Source organism: Engystomops pustulosus, chromosome 3 (genome assembly GCF_040894005.1).
Source record: "Engystomops pustulosus chromosome 3, aEngPut4.maternal, whole genome shotgun sequence".
In the NCBI taxonomy this organism is placed as follows: Eukaryota; Metazoa; Chordata; class Amphibia; order Anura; family Leptodactylidae; genus Engystomops; species Engystomops pustulosus.
Window position 1 is genome coordinate 15,300,645 of NC_092413.1, and position 19,286 is coordinate 15,319,930.

Genomic DNA, 19,286 nt, shown 5'->3' on the forward strand with positions numbered 1-19,286 from the left:
CCGTATCTGACAACGAAAGCTTTCCAGTTTTTCAGCGCGGTGTAGTTAGTGAGCCATAATACTGTAATTCTTTATGGAAAGACATTAAAAACCCTGTAAATATGTATAAAAGATGGGTAATTTATGGCGGATCTCTAGGAAAGTTCATATTCGATGAAGCCGGGGACGGCGCTGGGATTAATTCCATTTGTGGATACAACAGATGGTATTTACAGGCAGCAAATTACCGTTTTCTGCAGGGTAGGATGTATATGGGGGTTTATGTCTATACTAGTTGGTGACTTCTGACCTATCTCTGTAGTAGTGGTAATTGGAAGTAGTTGTGAATTACGGCTGGAAAATGTAGACATAAAATGGTGATTGTCTTCTGCTCTGATTTATATCTTTCGAGTGATACTTCCAGACACGGCTTCATGGGCCCGATAGTAGTCAGTGGCGGAGAGTGTCCTTTGGGGGAATAAGGAACCTACAAATCCAGCCCAAAAAATTGGTATTTTTGGAATTTTTTTTACTCCCAAAACCTTATGGCAACTTCCAGACCTTTGGCATCAGAACTGATTTAGTTCTGATCATCATAGTTTATACGGTTGAAAAAAGACAAATGTCCATCAAGTTCAACCAAGGAAGGGAAGGGATTGGATGAGGAAGGGATTTAGGGGAAACAATTCTATATAACATAACCATCAATGTTATTTAGGTTTAAAAAGGCATCTAGACCCTTCTTGAAGCTCTCTGCTGTCCCTGCTATGACCAGCGCCTGAGGCAGGCTATTCCACAGATTGACAGTTCAGTTCTTCACTCATCCACAAGTGGGGAGAAAAATGTAGCTCAACACCACAGCTGTGGACCCTCCAGGATTGGTGGGTATCCCTAAGGTGAGAACAAAACCAAATATAAACCATTGTATGTATAAAACTTATCCTAAAAAGAAAGAGGACACAGCATTGATCATGTTCTACACTGTTTCCCCTTCGTGTAGTAAGATGGCCATGATCTGCACTGCCCAGAATAATGCAGCACTATACCAGATCTATGGACCTTTCATGATCTGTGGGAACCCCAGACAGGAGAACAACGCCAAGTATAAAGCCATCACATCTCTTACAATGTTAGGAAAACCCTTAATGTCCCTCAATAAATGGTTTACCTTCCAATGTTCTTCAAAAATGGAGGCCTCACTTTCACAAATGATGCAGTGAATATCCCAAGAAGGTTCTAGCGTCGGCCATGCCCGATCAACCCTCCAAGATTAAATTTACTTTTTTTCAGACCTGGTAGCAATTAGAGCCTTTCATGTCCTTGATCGGCCAAGGCCCCTTTTGGCTTCCACTGGGAGTAAATGAATCAGTATTTATCAGTATTTTTGCAGGCCGGTAGGGTTTGGTTATTTTGCACAGAAGTAAAAAAATTAATTCAAAAACATTCACAGAATATGGATGAATTGCTAGTGGTCCAGGTGGTCAGATTTCCAGGCACTTAGCCAGGGCGGAAGACTTATAGATGTGAATGTTGTGCATGGTGGGCATGCACTAAAGAACGTGAATCACTTCAAGTCCCTCTTTTTATGATACCTAGTGGTCAGACACCAAGCCATAAAAATTTTCCCTCTATCCTAAGGAGTATCTATGATGGCACAACCCCTTTAATGGGTCCTATGTCAGCCATAGATGTCCATGTTGTGGCAACAGGTCAACATGTTTTTGTAATACTTAATAGGATTACTTACAGAAACATTGGGGGTTGTTTATCATATGTATGAAGTTCGCTCCGCCCCTCCTGTGCATCGGATATATCAGGAGGCTCCACCTCCTGGAATGTCTTACACCAGCCCACGCAGTAACTGGCCACTCCCCCTTATAGCCCCTTTTTTTGCTAAGTGAAATAGGGGAAATAATTGCAAATTATTGTCGTTGTACCAGGAATTTCAGGGCTTGTACACCAAAAAAAACTGGCATAGAAGTTTGGATAAATATCCCAGTATGAATATCGGATTTTCAGCCAAAAATTCTGCATTAAAATCTACATTCGAACATGGATTTGACTGGCATGCCGTATATTTTTATCACAATCGGTGCACACTCCATTCGGAATATATTGGCATCTACGACAAGACTCATGGAATCTAATCAGAGGTAGATTTTGGAATTCTTTTGTTGCCGAAAAAATCTAGGTGCAGATATATCGTTAGGCTCCGATGATACTTTATTTTCATCAGGTTTTATTTATTGTTAATTTTATATTGTTTAAAGCTGTTCTTTTGCATCTAAAGACCAAAAAGACTTCTAGTCAAAGAAAATTGATTTGATGGAATGTGTAAATGCTCTGATGCCTGTCCGAACAGAACCGAATACATGGCAATTATTTTTGAAGGGCAACTCTTTCGGACGGGTCATTTTGGTTCCGTGTTCTTCAGTCCATATACATGACACCTCCGCCTGTCCATAGAAGCGTCAGGAAGGAGTTACACTTCCTAAGCAGATTTTTTTTTTTCCTCCCCTCATAGTTTTGAAATTCAAATTGAATGCAATTTTCAGCTCATTTGAGCCAGAATATACAGTTTCCGAGCTTCAGTGGCTCTTAAATTCGAACTCACAGGAGAAAACAGATATCATCTGTCGCACAGGGCAAGAAGGAGGAGGAGATTGTGAGCTGCTCCTCGCAGAAGCTGTGGCTGAGCCTCGCACACAGCGAGTGCACGGAGCCTGTCATTCAGAAAATAATTAGATAATCAATGGGATCTTGGAATCTTCTGCCGAAAAGTGGAGCCTGGCCAGAAACGTCCAACGCTGGATGGGCTGAGAAGACTATAAGGTTTCTTCAGTCTTGAAACATTATTATAATGAGGGACATGATTGTTACAAGCCGTGAATTTTTATTTTTTTTTCAGGGTAAAATTTAAACCTTTAGGGGAAATAACAAAATAAAATATATATACCATATATACTCGAGTATAAGCCTAGTTTTTCAGCACGAAAAAAATGTGCTGAAAACCCAAACTCGGCTTATACTCCAGTAAAAATATAGGTTTTACCAGGTTTTTGTGCTAAAATTAGGGGCCTCGGCTTATACTTGGGTCGGCTTATACTCGAGTATATACAGTATATATATATATATATATATATATATATATACACTCACCGGCCACTTTATTAGGTACACCATGCTAGTAACGGGTTGGACCCCCTTTTGCCTTCAGAACTGCCTCAATTCTTCGTGACATAGATACAACAAGGTGCTGGAAGCTCCTCAGAGATTTTGGTCCATATTGACATGATGGCATCACACAGTTGCCGCAGATTTGTCGGCTGCACATCCATGATGCGAATCTCCCGTTCCACCACATCCCAAAGATGCTCTATTGGATTGAGATCTGGTGACTGTGGAGGCCATTTGTGTCCAGTGACCTCATTGTCATGTTCAAGAAACCAGTCTGAGATGATTCCAGCTTTATGACATGGCGCATTATCCTGCTGAAAGTAGCCATCAGATGTTACAGGGTACATTGTGCTCATAAAGGGATGGACATGGTCAGCAACAATACTCAGGTAGGCTGTGGCGTTGTACCAAGGGGCCCAAAGACACCATGACACCACCACCACCAGCCTGATCCGCTGATACAAGGCAGGATGGATCCATGCTTTCATGTTGTTGACGCCAAATTCTGACCCTACAATCCGAATGTCGCAGCAGAAATCGAGACTCATCAGACAAGGCAACGTTTTTCCAATCTTCTACTGTCCAATTTCTATGAGCTTGTGCAAATTGTAGCCTCAGTTTCCTGTTCTTAGCTGAAAGGAGTGGCACCCGGTGTGGTCTTCTGCTGCTGTAGCCCATCTGCCTCAAAGTTGGACGTACTGTGCGTTCAGAGATGCTCTTCTGCCTTCCTTGGTTGTAACGGGTGGCGATTTGAGTCACTGTTGCCTTTCTATCAGCTCTAACCAGTCTGCCCATTCTCCTCTGACCTCTGGCATCAACAAGGCATTTCCGCCCACAGAACTGCCGCTCACTGGATGTTTTTTCTTTTTCAGGCCATTCTCTGTAAACCCTAGAGATGGTTGTGCGTGAAAATCCCAGTAGATCAGCAGTTTCTGAAATACTCAGACCAGCCCTTCTGGCACCAACAACCATGCCACGTTCAAAGGCCTCAACTCACCTTTCTTCCCCATACTGATGCTCGGGAGAACTGCAGGAGATTGTCTTGACCTTGTCTACATGCCTAAATGCACTGAGTTGCCGCCATGTGATTGGCTGATTAGAAATTAAGTGTTAACGAGCAGTTGGATAGGTGTACCTAATAAAGTGGCCGGTGAGTGTATATGATCCATGGATTTGGTACCAATCGAACCTCAATCTTTTATAATTCACTTTGGAGTATTCTTTCATTAGGGTCGGGGGATAGATGAGTTTCAAAATTCTTTAAAAATTCCTAAAAATTAATCGAGATAGAGGCTTCTTATAAAAGAAATCTGTGTTTTTTTAGTTTTACTAGAGGGGGAGTTATACACCAATGTCCTGGACAACTGGAGCAAAATCGGTTCGGACTAATTTAATTTGGACTTGAATCTAATCTTCCAAAAAATTTGTTGAGACAACATTCTAAGCAAACCTTAGAAGACTCCAATGGCTTGGCCTGTTTGTGCTCCTTGCTCGAGTGGAAGTTTCAGGTGACCCCTGATAAATGTGACCAATCGCTAGCTCTAAGGGTCACAGGAACAAGAATGGTGATGTCTCATTGGACCTTACGGTTTTTGCTCCTGTGACTGCCGAGTCTTCTGTTTGGGGGCAGTTGTCGTGGGATGTCCAACACTACTGCACTAGTGACAAGGCAGTAATGGGGTCACACTGCTAGGGCAAGGTAAGTATGTTTGATCTTTCTCTTTTCCCTCTACCTTAGTGTTTTTCATTGAGACCAGACAATACTTTGAACAATGGGCCCTCTATAATTGGTAGGTAGCGTCACACGTTACTTTTAAAAAAAATTTCACCCATTCAAAAGATATGTCCTTGTAGGGCAATGTATGAATTCACTCATTCTAGACAAGGGGGTGGAAACCTTTTATTTTTATTCAGCACAAAGAGACCCGCAGAGAACCTAAAATGTTTCCCCCTTTGGTTAGTGTGAGAGAATTCACATAAAAATTTGGGTGGATGGCTTATAAAAATATCTGCTTGTGTATAAATTGGATCGGACCCCTAGGACTACTCTGACCACCCCACCATGAACAGCGAGCACCCAACCTAGGAAGGAGATACAGTTTATCAAAAAGACAACTTGTTCTCAGTCCCCAGACTGAATAACTCTATTGGACCTGATAAGGGGACGGTGCATTCCCAAAATTTACCGAATGGAACTATTGATTTTCACTCATTCTCATTCTGGTACAATGTCAATATTCAACCTGGATTCTCCACACATCTGGTGTGCAGCTGCAGCCAACGCGGCAGGTCGGGGGGTGGTCACAGGAAGAGGACCAACCTATCCAATGTCAATATTTGTGTTGGTTTAAGAAATTTTTAATAATAATTTTTTTTATTATTATTTTACAGATATTGCTTATGCGGAAATTTGAATCGATCTTAAGTCTTCCCAAACTATTTCTCATTGTGCCTCTTCTATCAAGTTCCCTGCGTGGTGAGTCTCAACATTTTTGTGCTTCTTTGGTTTGGAAAAGCAAATAGCAATAGCCTCCTGACAACTGATGCTCCATCATAGCTTTATCTGAAAGGAGTCAGGTTCAAGGAAATATTTACCCATAAAGCCTCCTACACAACATTGTGGACCAGGGGCGCCCCAAACATTGATGGAAATGTTGGTGTAACCATATCGGCTGTTATTTTGAGGATCAAGGTAGAAGCAGGATTCAGCCCCAACTGCTCTTGTCCCTTGGTGTGTCCCAGTGATGCCCAACGCTCATGGGTCTCCTGCTCTTCTCCTCACGGTCCTGTTTCTTTCCATGGTCCTAAAATCTCAAGTCCTGGCCAGAAGGGAAGAAATTAGGGCAAGGGCAGGAGGAAAACACTGCTGGGCAGCTCCATATCGCGTAGTGAAATTTGGCATTAGATGGGCGCAAGGCATAACTTTGTTACGGGAGCCCATATTTCCAATTCCGTCATGGTGAGATGTTATGTTTTCCAACCCAAAATTTAGAAGTGTGGCCTATGAAAGCGAGGCCGATATGTATCCCTAATGCAAACAATTTGGAAGATACCCCTTGATACCTCTGGATAGATCATTATATTTTCCTTAACTGGTTGATCTATCTGGTAATACAGTTTGTATGGTGGAGCGAGAGAAGGGAAGAGACAACCACTCTGAGCCCATTTCGGTATCTTAGTCCTCGGTCAGCTCTTGGCCTCAGACCCTAAGGTGGATATCTATACAATACTAAAATAATACATCTTGCTTTAGTCTGTCCTATTACTTTTCACATGTTCGCTTTCCTCGAACAACTTGTTTAACCTGAAAATAAGTCTCTTACAGCCCTTTGTGCCACAAAATACTGGAACAGATGCAGTAATCACATTACGAGGCTTTTTCTATATGCTCCTTTAATGCCAATCCGACTGCTTCCAGCATAAATCCCCTTTGCCGTCAATGGGAGATTTTCACAAGTGACGTTGAGTCTTTAGAATGGCCCCGAATGCTCAGAAAATCTATTAATACGGTCCGGCTTGTCTAGAGAGTAAATAGCTGTATATACAGAGCACATAGTACCAGTATATGTACATAGTAACAAAATGGGAAGATTTATTAAAGTATATACTCGAGTATAAGCCGATCCAAGTATAAGCCGAGGCCCCTAATTTTACCCCCAAAACCTGGTAAAACCTATATATTTTTTTACTCGAGTATAAGCCGAGTTTGGAAGTTCAGCATATTTTTTTGTGCTGAAAAACTAGGCTTATACTCGAGTATATATTGTAATTTGGTCAAGTTGGTCCAGGTCAAAGAGACAGAAGTTTTGATTGGTGGAGGGTCATCGTGAAGTTACATGAGATGTAGAGGTTGGGGTTTCACCAAGACCTGAGACCCTTATGTGTCACTTCCACTAGGCATTCCAAAAATGATACATAAAAGTTAGGAGAACTGGTACAGGTTTTGGGTTTAGGCCTACCATTTTCATGTTACACCTATACATGACGGTGGTCCGAAGGCTCTGATGGGATCAATGTTCTCATCGAATGTGAGAAGCTGATGATGTACAGACTCATTTAATAGTGAGTGCAGCTCTGGATGTAACTCCGGATCAGTACAGGAGACCACCGGGGTCTATACGTATAAGTTACTATATACAGTGAGAGTATGACATTATGGTTACCCTGTAGACCACCGGATCCGGTGCTATGTTCCTGCGTTGTATGTGCGTTCCTGGGTCCCCTCCTCAGTGATGGGGACATGTTACTAATTTGCTGAGTGTCATTTATTTGCAGGTCTTTAGAACCTTGGTAATCGCCATGGCAACAATATTTTTAATTATGGCGAGTGGAGCTGATAACGTGTATATCAGATGTGACCGGGTTCTCCCTGTAGACCGCGTTATGATTAGACATCGGAGGAGCCGCGTGTACGGATTTCCCTGCAGGCGCCATGTTATTATCCGGTGTAGCAGGCGGCGGCCATGACCCCGCACTGATACAACGGAGGGGATTGGCTTACAGGACAGGTTCTAGGACCTCTGGCTGCTCCGTGTGATGTTACTGTGTACAGTATAGCGGTAATATCTATGTGCACTGTATGGGAGTGTTAGTTATTGGTGCTATATAACAGCAGTATCCACTGTATGATTGATGTACACGCGGTATTATGTATGTGCACTATACTGGTATCTACATATGGGGCACAATTACCAGCACATGAAGCTGCCGGTTCTATCAGAAGCCCCTTCCGGCAATGCGCCGGTATGGTCCCTCTACAGCCGGTCCAGCATGGCGAAGAATTGCGTCCTAGACTGCGCCGGAAGGGGCAGGAATGTCAGGTGCCCACCTGTGCTGGCCACACCCGCCTCACACCTCTCCAGGCCCATTTGGTGTAAAAGGGGACAGAGGTAAAATTCTTGGCGCGAAGCCATGATAAATGTGCACCAATGTATAGATGAGGTAGATAGATATGAGATAGATATGAGATAGATAGATAGATAGGAGATAGATAGATAGATAGATAGATAGATAGATAGATAGATAGATATGAGGTAGATAGATAGATAGATATGAGATAGATAGATAGATAGGAGATAGATAGATAGATAGATAGATAGATAGATAGATAGATATGAGATAGATAGATAGATAGGAGATAGATAGATATGAGATAGATAGATAGATATGAGATAGATAGATATGAGATAGATAGATAGATAGGAGATAGATATGAGATAGATATGAGATAGATAGATATGAGATAGATAGATATGAGATAGATAGATAGATATGAGATAGATAGATAGATAGATAGATAGATATGAGATAGATATGAGATAGATAGATAGATATGAGATAGATAGATAGATAGGAGATAGATAGATATGAGATAGATAGATAGATATGAGATAGATAGATATGAGATAGATAGATAGATAGATAGGAGATAGATATGAGATAGATATGAGATAGATAGATATGAGATAGATGATATGAGATAGATAGATAGATAGATAGATAGATAGATAGATAGATAGATAGATAGATATGAGATAGATATGAGATAGATAGATAGATATGAGATAGATAGATAGATAGGAGATAGATAGATAGATAGATAGATAGATAGATATGAGATAGATAGATAGGAGATAGATAGATATGAGATAGATAGATAGATAGATATGAGATAGATAGATATGAGATAGATAGATAGATAGGAGATAGATATGAGATAGATATGAGATAGATAGATATGAGATAGATAGATATGAGATAGATAGATAGATATGAGATAGATAGATAGATAGATAGATATGAGATAGATAGATAGATAGATAGATAGATAGATAGATAGATAGATAGATATGAGATAGATAGATAGATAGATATGAGATAGATAGATATGAGATAGATATGAGATAGATAGATAGATATGAGATAGATAGATAGATATGAGATAGATATTAGATAGATAGATAGATAGATAGATAGATATGAGATAGATATGAGATAGATAGATAGATAGATAGATAGATAGATATGAGATAGATATGAGATAGATAGATAGATATGTGATAGATATTAGATAGATAGATAGGAGATAGATAGATAGATAGATAGATAGATAGATAGATAGATAGATAGATAGATAGATAGATATGAGATAGATATGAGATAGATAGATAGATAGATAGATATGAGATAGATATGAGATAGATAGATAGATAGATATGTGATAGATAGGAGATAGATAGATAGATAGATAGATATGAGATAGATAGGTGGATATATATATAAATGGATAAATAGATGGATGATGCTATTTCTAGGGAGTTGTATTACATCGGGTAGGTACTGTAGGTGCTCCTGTTGTACTGGCTTCCTCTGTAGTAGTCGCTGGTATATGTCCGGCCTCCATTGTTATCCTTCCTCCTGGTGGATATCATTTTCCGGCCTGTCATTAGGAGGCAGCGGGCGCGTGATGTGGGAATCTATTAGACCCATCCGCCTGATCTGTGTGGATACCCCCATCTGTTTTTTTCTTAAATCCTTATCTGTGAATCATTAAAACCGAAATTGTTCCTCCCAGGTGGAAGAACAAAATTAAATGAGTTCTCGGTAATAAGGGCAAACATACTTTTTCTAATTATTTAGCAATTAATATAATACCCAACAGGCAATAACTTGCGGGCAAGGAGGGAGACGCTGTGGTCTGGTGTTAATGGCTCTTGTATAAAGAGGCGAGATGTGATTAATGAGTGTAGGAAGTATATGCCAACACCTTGTATAGAGAGCTGCAGCCTCCCGTACACCGTATACATATATATACCTGTCCCTGGACACAACACACATAGAGAAGGTGTATAATAATATACACTGCAATAATATATACTAATATATAACACACATCTCCTATCTATCTATCTATCTATCTATCTATCTATCTATCTATCTCATATCTATCTATCTATCTATCTCATATCTATCTATCTATCTCATATCTATCTATCTATCTATCTATCTATCTATCTCATATCTATCTATCTCATATCTATCTATCTCATTTCTATCTATCTTATATCTATCTATCTATCTCATATCTATCTATCTCATATCTATCTATCTATCTCATATCTATCTCATTTCTATCTATCTATCTATCTATCTATCTATCTATCTCATATCTATCTATCTCATATCTATCTATCTATCTATCTATCTATCTATCTATCTATCTCATATCTATCTATCTATCTATCTATCTATCTATCTATCTATCTCATATCTATCTATCTATCTCATATCTATCTATCTATCTATCTATCTATCTATCTCCTATCTATCTATCTCCTATCTATCTATCTATCTATCTATCTATCTATATATCTATCTCATATCTATCTATCTCATATCTATCTATCTATCTATCTATCTATCTATCTCCTATCTATCTATCTATCTATCTATCTCATATCTATCTCATATCTATCTATCTATCTATCTATCTATCTATCTATCTATCTATCTATCTATCTATTTATCTATCTCCTCTTCTCTATCATTCTCTATATACTGTGTCCATGCTGTTGTGTATCTGTAGATTTCCTTTCTTCTTAGTGGATGAATACGTTGTATCTTCTGGATAATTCCGCTACATTGTATCTAGTATAGACGTATCCAGTGTATCCCCGGCCCCCGGCAATCATACGGTACATATGTGTCGCTCTGTGCTCTGAGACCCCAGAAGTGGCTGTTATGAGGACATCAGCGGGGGGCTAATGAAAAGGCTTTGTTGATTTTAACGAATTGCGCGTCTGTGCCGAATAAATATAATCTTCTTTTTGGATTAGTCGTTACAGATGATTTTAGCTACTAACGATGATTAAGGGCCCTGGCGGACAGATAGCACAGGCGCCCCCCGGTGATCCTCCTGAGCGCTGCAATCACACACTGCTGACACTTACCTGCTGATACACACCCATTGACACTTACCTACTGCCAGTTACCTGCTGCCACTTACATGCCACCACTTCCCTACTGCCACTTATCCACGACCACTTGCCTACTGCCACTTACCTGCTGCCACTTGCCTACAGCCACTTACCTGCTGCCACTTGCCTACAGCCACTTACCTGCTGCCACTTGCCTGCTGCCACTTACCTGCGACCACTTAACTGCTACCACCACTGCTATCCTTCTGACACTTAGCTATAGACACCTGCGGCCACTTACCTGCCCTCTCGTACTCAAAGGGCATATACTATACATGTATATAGGGGTGATGCTAGCCTATTACATTGTAATGAACATTGTCTGGATGTTCCCATATAGAAGAGTGAAAAGCAGCATGGGATTTAAAGGGTCTTCCAAGATTTAAAGGGATTTTATAGGCTTAAAAAAAATTGTACATCATGGAGCCTGTTGGCAGCTCTGTCCTATTCAAGTAGAAATGCAATACCAAGCACAGCCACCATACAACGTACAGCAGCATGGATGCTAAGGAGCGGCCTCTTACTTTCCATAGTCTCAGAAAACCCTCATATTTTAAATTGATCACCAGTCCCTAGATCCAGATATAAGGAAAGATATCTATCTACAGTAATTTTGTATCAATCAATCAATCAATCAATCAATCAATCTATCTATCTATCTGCAACATCCCCCACCGGGGCCTAGCCGTTTCTTGGGGCCTGGAGGCAGCCGGGGCCCGGAATACCGGAGTGGCTGGCGGTTGCGTCCTAGGCACGCTGTGGTCACGGTGCTTGGTATGGGGACTGGAGGGCTGTCCTACAGCCTGGCAGGTCTCCAGCAGGTGGTGTGTGCAAGAAATATGGAGGGAGAGGATGATGTACTGAATCTCCCTGGGGCAACCCCTTAGTGTCCGTAGTATGTGTCCCTGGGTAATGGATGGGGAGCCCTTGGTGTTACAGCCGTATCCAGGGATCAGACAGAGGCAATATTGTGCAAAATAACTCATGGTTCTTTATTGGAGCAACTGCAGGAAATGGGCCGAAACGATCTCAGAACAGATTCAGGATTACTGGAGTGGTCATGGAGAGTGGTCCTCAGGAGTAGATTCACCAGCCTGGTAGTAGATGCAGGCTGGGATGGAGCTGTGTCCAGATATGGAAGCTACAGCCCTTGTCCTGGGATTAGCTGTGTGTCTGAGTTAGAGGTGCACAGACACTGTCTCCTTCTCTCAGTGTGTGTTCTGGAAGACGTGCTCTCTAGGAGAGCTGGGGCCTAAGAGCTGCTCAGGTGGTAAGAGCATGTCCTCAGAAGCAAGGCTCAGGCCTAAGAGCACTTGCCCCTTCCTGTCCAGGGGTTTTGTTAAACCCTGGCCAGGTGGTGGCTCACTCTCCAATCACACTCCAGTTCACATGAAGCAATACAATTGGACAATAACTTTAGTAAACTTAACCCTTGCAGCACAGGCAGTATCTACAGCTGCTAATTACCTTAATTGACTGCATTACCCTAAAGGTGAGTTGATCAGACTCCCCTAGAGGGGTCCTACAAGTAGAGGGCCTTATTCTCAAGCACTCCCTTGCCTATATGTTGGCAGGGGTGTTGCATATCTATCTATCTATCTATCTATCTATCTCATATCTATCTATCTATCTATCTATCTATCTCATATCTATCTATCTATCTATCTCATATCTATCTATCTATCTATCTATCTCATATCTATCTATCTATCTGTCTATCTATCTCATATCTATCTATCTATCTGTCTATCTATCTATCTCATATCTATCCATCTCATATCTATCCATCTCATATCTATCTATCCATCTCATATCTATCTATCTATCTATCTATCTCATATCTATCTCATATCTATCTATCTATCTATCTATCTCATATCTATCTATCTATCTATCTATCTCATATCTATCTATCTATCTTTCTATCTATCTATCTCATATCTATCTATCTATCTATCTCATATCTATCTATCTATCTATCTATCTATCTATCTATCTCATATCTATCTATCTATCTATCTCATATCTATCTATCTATCTATCTATCTCATATCTATCTATCTATCTATCTATCTATCTATCTATCTATCTCATATCTATCTATCTCATATCTATCTATCTATCTATCTATCTATCTATCTATCTATCTATCTATCTATCTATGTATCTATGTATCTATGTATCTATGTATCTATGTATCTATCTATCTATCTATCTATCTATCTATCTATCTATCTATCTATCTATGTATCTCATATCTATCTATCTATCTATCTCATATCTATCTATCTCATATCTATCTATCTATCTATCTATCTATCTATCTATCTATCTATCTATCTATCTATCTATCTATCTATCTATCTATGTATCTATGTATCTATGTATCTATCTATCTATGTATCTATCTATCTATCTATCTATCTATCTATCTATGTAATGCAGTATTTCCAAAATATTAATCATGGACACATTCTTACATATAATATATTTCCATACTCATCCTAGTCCATGGAAATATTCCCGGCTCCAGGATTTTCCATGGCTCCTGTCTTGTATGTAGAGACGTCAGACATTTGTTGTGGTGATTTGCAGAGAAGTTACAAGGACAGGACCTGGCGCTCTCTCTGCTGGCAGCAGGTATCAGTCTGTCGGTGTCCCACGGCTATCAAGAGCACCTTGACTCGTCCTGATGGGTGTTATTTTAGGAAGTAAACAGATCACGGATACGATGCTGAGAAACACAGAAACTGCAAACCCTTCCGCCTGTGTTTCATATTTTTATAGAATTTTTTTTTATTTTTTTGCATCAAGAATTATTTTATTATATTTCTGTTATGTTGATGTTTTTTTTTATTTTTTTTTTTATAATAACTATTTAGGTTCCTGTGTAGAGAATCATATTTTTTCTCTACGGGTCCAACGATTAGTCATGTGATTATTAACACATTAATTTCATCCATTTACTTCGTATTTAAGTTTTAGTCAAATTTTTTATTTTATATATGTTTATATCTATGCAAATATTTTTCGATGTCTTGTATATAATTTATATATATTTTGTTTTTCATATTTATCTGTTTACATTTTTAACACATATATTTTTCATACTATATATGAATACATATACATATATATATATATATATATATATATATATATATATATACATACCATAGATACTCGAGTATAAGCCTAGTTTTTCAGCACAAAAAAAATGTGCTGAAACCCCAAACTCGGCTTATACTCGAGTGAAAAAAATATAGGTTTTACCAGGTTTTTGTGGTAAAATTAGAGGTCTCGGCTTATACTTGGGTCGGCTTATACTCGAGTATATATTTTATTATATATATATTTTACATTTATTCACATATAAATACAGTATAAACTCTCCCGTTACTTTATATCTGTAAATGTGTCATTTATGACAGAGGAAATGTTGGTGCAAATTTGTAAAATCTTTGGCGGAATCGTTAAATGTTCTGCGGGCTGCTCAGACTCTTTCCGATGCTACTATGCGGTGCGCTGCATTTTTTACATGTTTTTATGCATTTTGTTTTGTGTCCTTTTAGATAATTTTCGTGACACAATTGTATTCGCTGTAGGAAGATGCACAATGAAGTCATTTGGCAGATGCTGAGAAGCTTTTGCCACAGTTTGTGCAGAGACTTGTCACATTTTACTCCATTAATCTTCCGGGTTTTGTTTCCCCAAGTGAATTATTTCTTATTTTATATATTGTTTGTGCTTTTGCTGTTTGGTATCTCCTTATAGTGGGAGTTTACAATTTAATGGGCATTTTGATTTTCATACTGATGACTAGTGATGAGCGAACCTGAAACACAATGGGGCACATTTACTTACCCAATCCCGCTCGATCCCCGGAAGTGCGTTGTCTGACCGGAATGCACATCTGCCGCGATTCACTAAGATGGTGCGCCCGATATCCGGCATGTGTCGCTTCCCCGCTCAGGTCCGTTGAAGTTCACCTTCGTCTTCCTGGTGCATGTAAGTGCATTGTCTTGCGACACAAATTGATTCCGCGTGCCGTCGGAATCCGTCGGATCGTCCGACGGCACGCCCCCTGATTTCGGCCAGTGCCGCTGTGTCACAATCTGATCTTGTGCAACACAATCCCCAGTTTAATACCTGTCCCAGCAGCGCAAATCCCGAAAACTTCGAAAATCTGATGAAAGACCCTTAGTAAATAAGCCCCAATGTTTGCATCTGAAACCCAACCTGGACTTCAAAAAGAAGTTCAGGTCCAGTAACATCAGTGTTGGACTGATCGCCAATCGTGAGTGTTAACTCTAATCTACATTCAAGTGGAGCATGGGCTGTCGCCTACTATATGATCGCGCTCCCCCCCCCCCGATGACGTCACTGGAAACAACGATCCCCTGGAAAATCCTTCGACTATGGCTTTGGAGGCATTATTTAAAGGATAACTCCAGCGTTCCAGCACTGATTGTGGGTGCTACCAATGAGTGTTCGGTTCCAGTTCCACGATATGAACCCTGACCACACTTTCGGAGGATTCGGGTCTTCCAGCGATTTACTAAGGTAGTTCCCCCGATGTCCACCAGGTGTCGCTGCTGCGCTGAAGTTCGCCGGAGTGCACTGAAGTTCACCGTCCTACGCTGGGTGCAGGTAAGCGTGTGTCAAGCGACACTTTTTTAAAAAATGCTGCGTTTTTTCCGAATCCGTCGGGTTTTCTTATGGCCACACCCCCCGATTTCCATCGCGTGCATGCCAGCGCCGATGTGCCACAATCCGACCGCGTGCGCCAAAATCCTGGGGCAATTCAGGCAAAATCGGCGCAAATCGGAAATTTTTGGATAACCCGTCGGAAAAACGCGATTCGGGCCCTTAGTAAATGACCCCCTATGTAAATTAGAAACAGTTGTAGTCACATGTACAACTAGAGTCTTATTTATTACTATGGGACTGGTGGACATAGCCAAGGACTGTGCTATAGGAGTCAAAGGGGCGGTACTAAATTATCTTCCATTAACGTAGGGGATAACCAATAGTATAGTGGATAATTGTCTGTTCAGAGAGGATTCAACCAAATCTCCTGGTCCGGAGAACATCGCCATGAAGATGTATGTGGCCAGAACTGGTACTGCAGCTTTTACAGTCATATGGGCAATCATACTGTCATGTCTTCTGCTTCTTCTGGGGGGTCTTGATCCTATGCCGATAAGAATCGTTGATTAATCCCCTGCTCTTTCCGACGGTCTGTGCCAGTATTTCACATCTACAGATTGAACCCGGTTGTAGGTGAAAGTTTCCAGTTTCTCCAGCGAGCATCCTGTCCCCTTAAATTTTAATTAAAGCCATAAAACTTTATGGCAACCATACTATTTACATAATAACGTGTTAATGGCGGAGACGTCTGCGTGAAATATATATTGTCTGGATGGCATCTGTGCCTCGCTGTGCGCGCAGAATATCAAGAGGGGTCATATGTTTGGTCAGAGCTAAGTGAAGTGATGTCATATCTTGGCAGCCGGATGAGATCTGCCTCTGTTGCCTGGGACTTGTGCAGGAAGTTCTGCCCATGCACTGCCTACCTTGCAGACTCCAAAACTTTTGTCTTCTAAGGTTTTTTTTTTTTTTACAGGATGTTTTATGAGGATCAAAGGGGAGAGATATGAAATCATAATGATTGGAAATTTTGCAGAGAGGAAAAAAAAAAAAAAAGATGCAAGGATTGCCCGGAAAATACTGCACTGTGTGTTCTGCTTTCTTCCCTGGAGACATAATCTGCTCCAATGTGGATCCGTATTGCAGAGCAGAGACAATGTTGTATTGCCCCTGGACCTGGGGGGTCTATAGTGACTTGGGGCAAATTTGCAAAAGTTATGTGAGCTGCACAGTGACATTATTGCAAGTGTGCGCCTGCTATGAGGCAAGTTGAGACACTCGCCACAGGGGGCGACACATGCTGGATAGTATTACGTAAGGGGGCTATAGAGTATAGTGTTGGGTGAGGCATATTGGTAGCTGGTACTGATTCCCCTGGACCAGTGTCATTGTGCTTCACAGCAAATGCACATTGGAGTGTGTACAGAAAGAGCACTGCATTTCCCTGCAGGACCTGATATGACATCATTCAGGTCCTGTCGCCTGCGAGGATACAGCAAAAGTATCTATACAGAAATACATTTGCTTTATCCTTCAGGGTTTAGGGGGTAAATATGGACAGGGAGCTAACTGTGAGGAGAAGAGGACAAATATCAAGGGAGGGGGGCTGAGTGTGAGGAGAGGGGCAAATATGAAGTGGGTGGGGCTAACTGTGAGGAGAAGGGGGCAAATATCAACAGAGGGGTACTGAGTGTGAGGACAGGGGCAAATATGAAGTGGGTGGGGCTAACTGTGAGGAGAAGGGGGCAAATATCAACAGAGGGGCACTGAGTGTGAGGACAGGGGCAAATATGAAGTGGGTGGGGCTGACTGTGAGAGGGGGGCCTGCAGGGGGCGGTCTTTCTATAATTTTCTCCAGGGAGCAGAGAGGCTAGGTTTACTCCTGAATTATTGTATTATTTTCTACTGTAAATCTACTAAAAAAAAATTTTAAAAAACCCATATTGTACATTCTGTTCAGGCATCACATGGGTCACATGGTATGGTGCAGGTATAAAGTGCACAGAATATGTGTCATAGGAGGTTCTGGATGTGACAAAAGTGATTGAAACACAGTTGTGATGTCACAACAGTTACCCAATAGAAACATACCTGTGATGTCACAACAGTTACCCAATAGAAACATACCTGTGATGTCACAACAGTTACCCAATAGAAACATACCTGTGATGTCACAACAGTTACCCAATAGAAACATACCTGTGATGTCACAACAGTTACCCAATAGAAACATACCTGTGATGTCACAACAGCTACCCAATAGAAACATACCTGTGATGTCACAACAGTTACCCAATAGAAACATACCTGTGATGTCACAACAGTTACCCAATAGAAACATACCTGTGATGTCACAACAGTTACCCAATGGTGATGTCACAAGACGTACAAGAAACTCGCCTGTGATATCACAGGAGTTAGTTGATGAAAACATACTTGTGATGTATCTACAGTTGCCCAATGGAAAACAGGCCTGTGATGTCACTAGAATTAGCCAACAGAAACAGAACCGACCTACTTTGTATTTAAGTAAAACCGACCATGATTATCATTGGTCTCTTATTGTGACCCGCGTCACAGAGGCAGAAAAAGTTTAAAAATTGCAGCTCAGCATAAAATTCAAGAGTTAATCCTCTTCACTCTACGTCCTTAGTTGACCCTAGAATCCAGCTCTATAGCTATGCAGTGGCTCTTAGCTCTAAGATATAAGGTAATAATTTTGTGAAATTGGCTCAGAGTTGCCAGGTTCTCCAGAGAACAAAAAGATCACCTGAGGGGCCTTGGTTTTAACTCAATTATGGACCTCAGAGGTCCAGCAGAAGACAACCCAACTACTGTAAGGTCTATTTCCTACAGTGAAGCCCAAAAACGATTGGTGGCCCAAAGGATCCCTAATCCAACACCAGTCTGGCTCAGGTCTTGATGGCCTAACCCTAATAAAGTGATGTTTTTGTAAAATTGACTCAGGTTGTTCTGGTTCTCCATAGTGCCAGAAGATCCCATTGGTGGTCCTTGGCTTTAACTCAATTATGCTTCTCCGAGGTCAAGCAGAAGACAACCTATTGAGGGTCTGTTTCCGATAGTTGACCTCAAACATGATTGATGGGGCAAAGGAAGTCCAATCCAACCCCGGTTTTGCAGCGTACAACAATTAAAACCTACTACTACAAAGTGAAAAGTTTCCCTGATTTTCTGGAAGATGCTGTTTTTGTTGTTGTTTTGGAGGCATGCTCCGTCTGTAGCAGAGGCCACGTTTGAAGTGATGTCATCGCTCCCTGTTGTTAAAATGCATTTCTGCTTCAGAAGCCGGATCTGGATTCTGATGTGCTGTAAAAGTGTTACATCAAAGGCCGAGCTCAGATCTAAGAGCAAGAAGAGAAAGGAGAGGGGAAAGGGAGAACCCTCGGATGACTAAAAGTTGTTAAGAGCGTAATATGAAAGACGAAAATGGCCTTTCTCCCCTGACAAATCGTTCAAAAGGTACCCGCCAGTTAGGAAGCGCCC

At 40.9% G+C, this 19,286-nt stretch overlaps 1 protein-coding gene across 2 annotated transcripts in view; it reads left to right on the forward strand.

Moving 5' to 3' along the window:
- ESRRG (estrogen related receptor gamma) overlaps positions 1-19,286 on the forward strand; it is a 620,288-nt gene that overhangs the window by 163,939 nt on the left and 437,063 nt on the right. For both annotated transcript variants that reach the window (XM_072140121.1, XM_072140120.1), the window contains exon 3: positions 5,548-5,632. The gene's annotated coding sequence lies outside the window, so the exon portion shown is untranslated. The remainder of the gene's footprint in view (positions 1-5,547; positions 5,633-19,286) is intronic.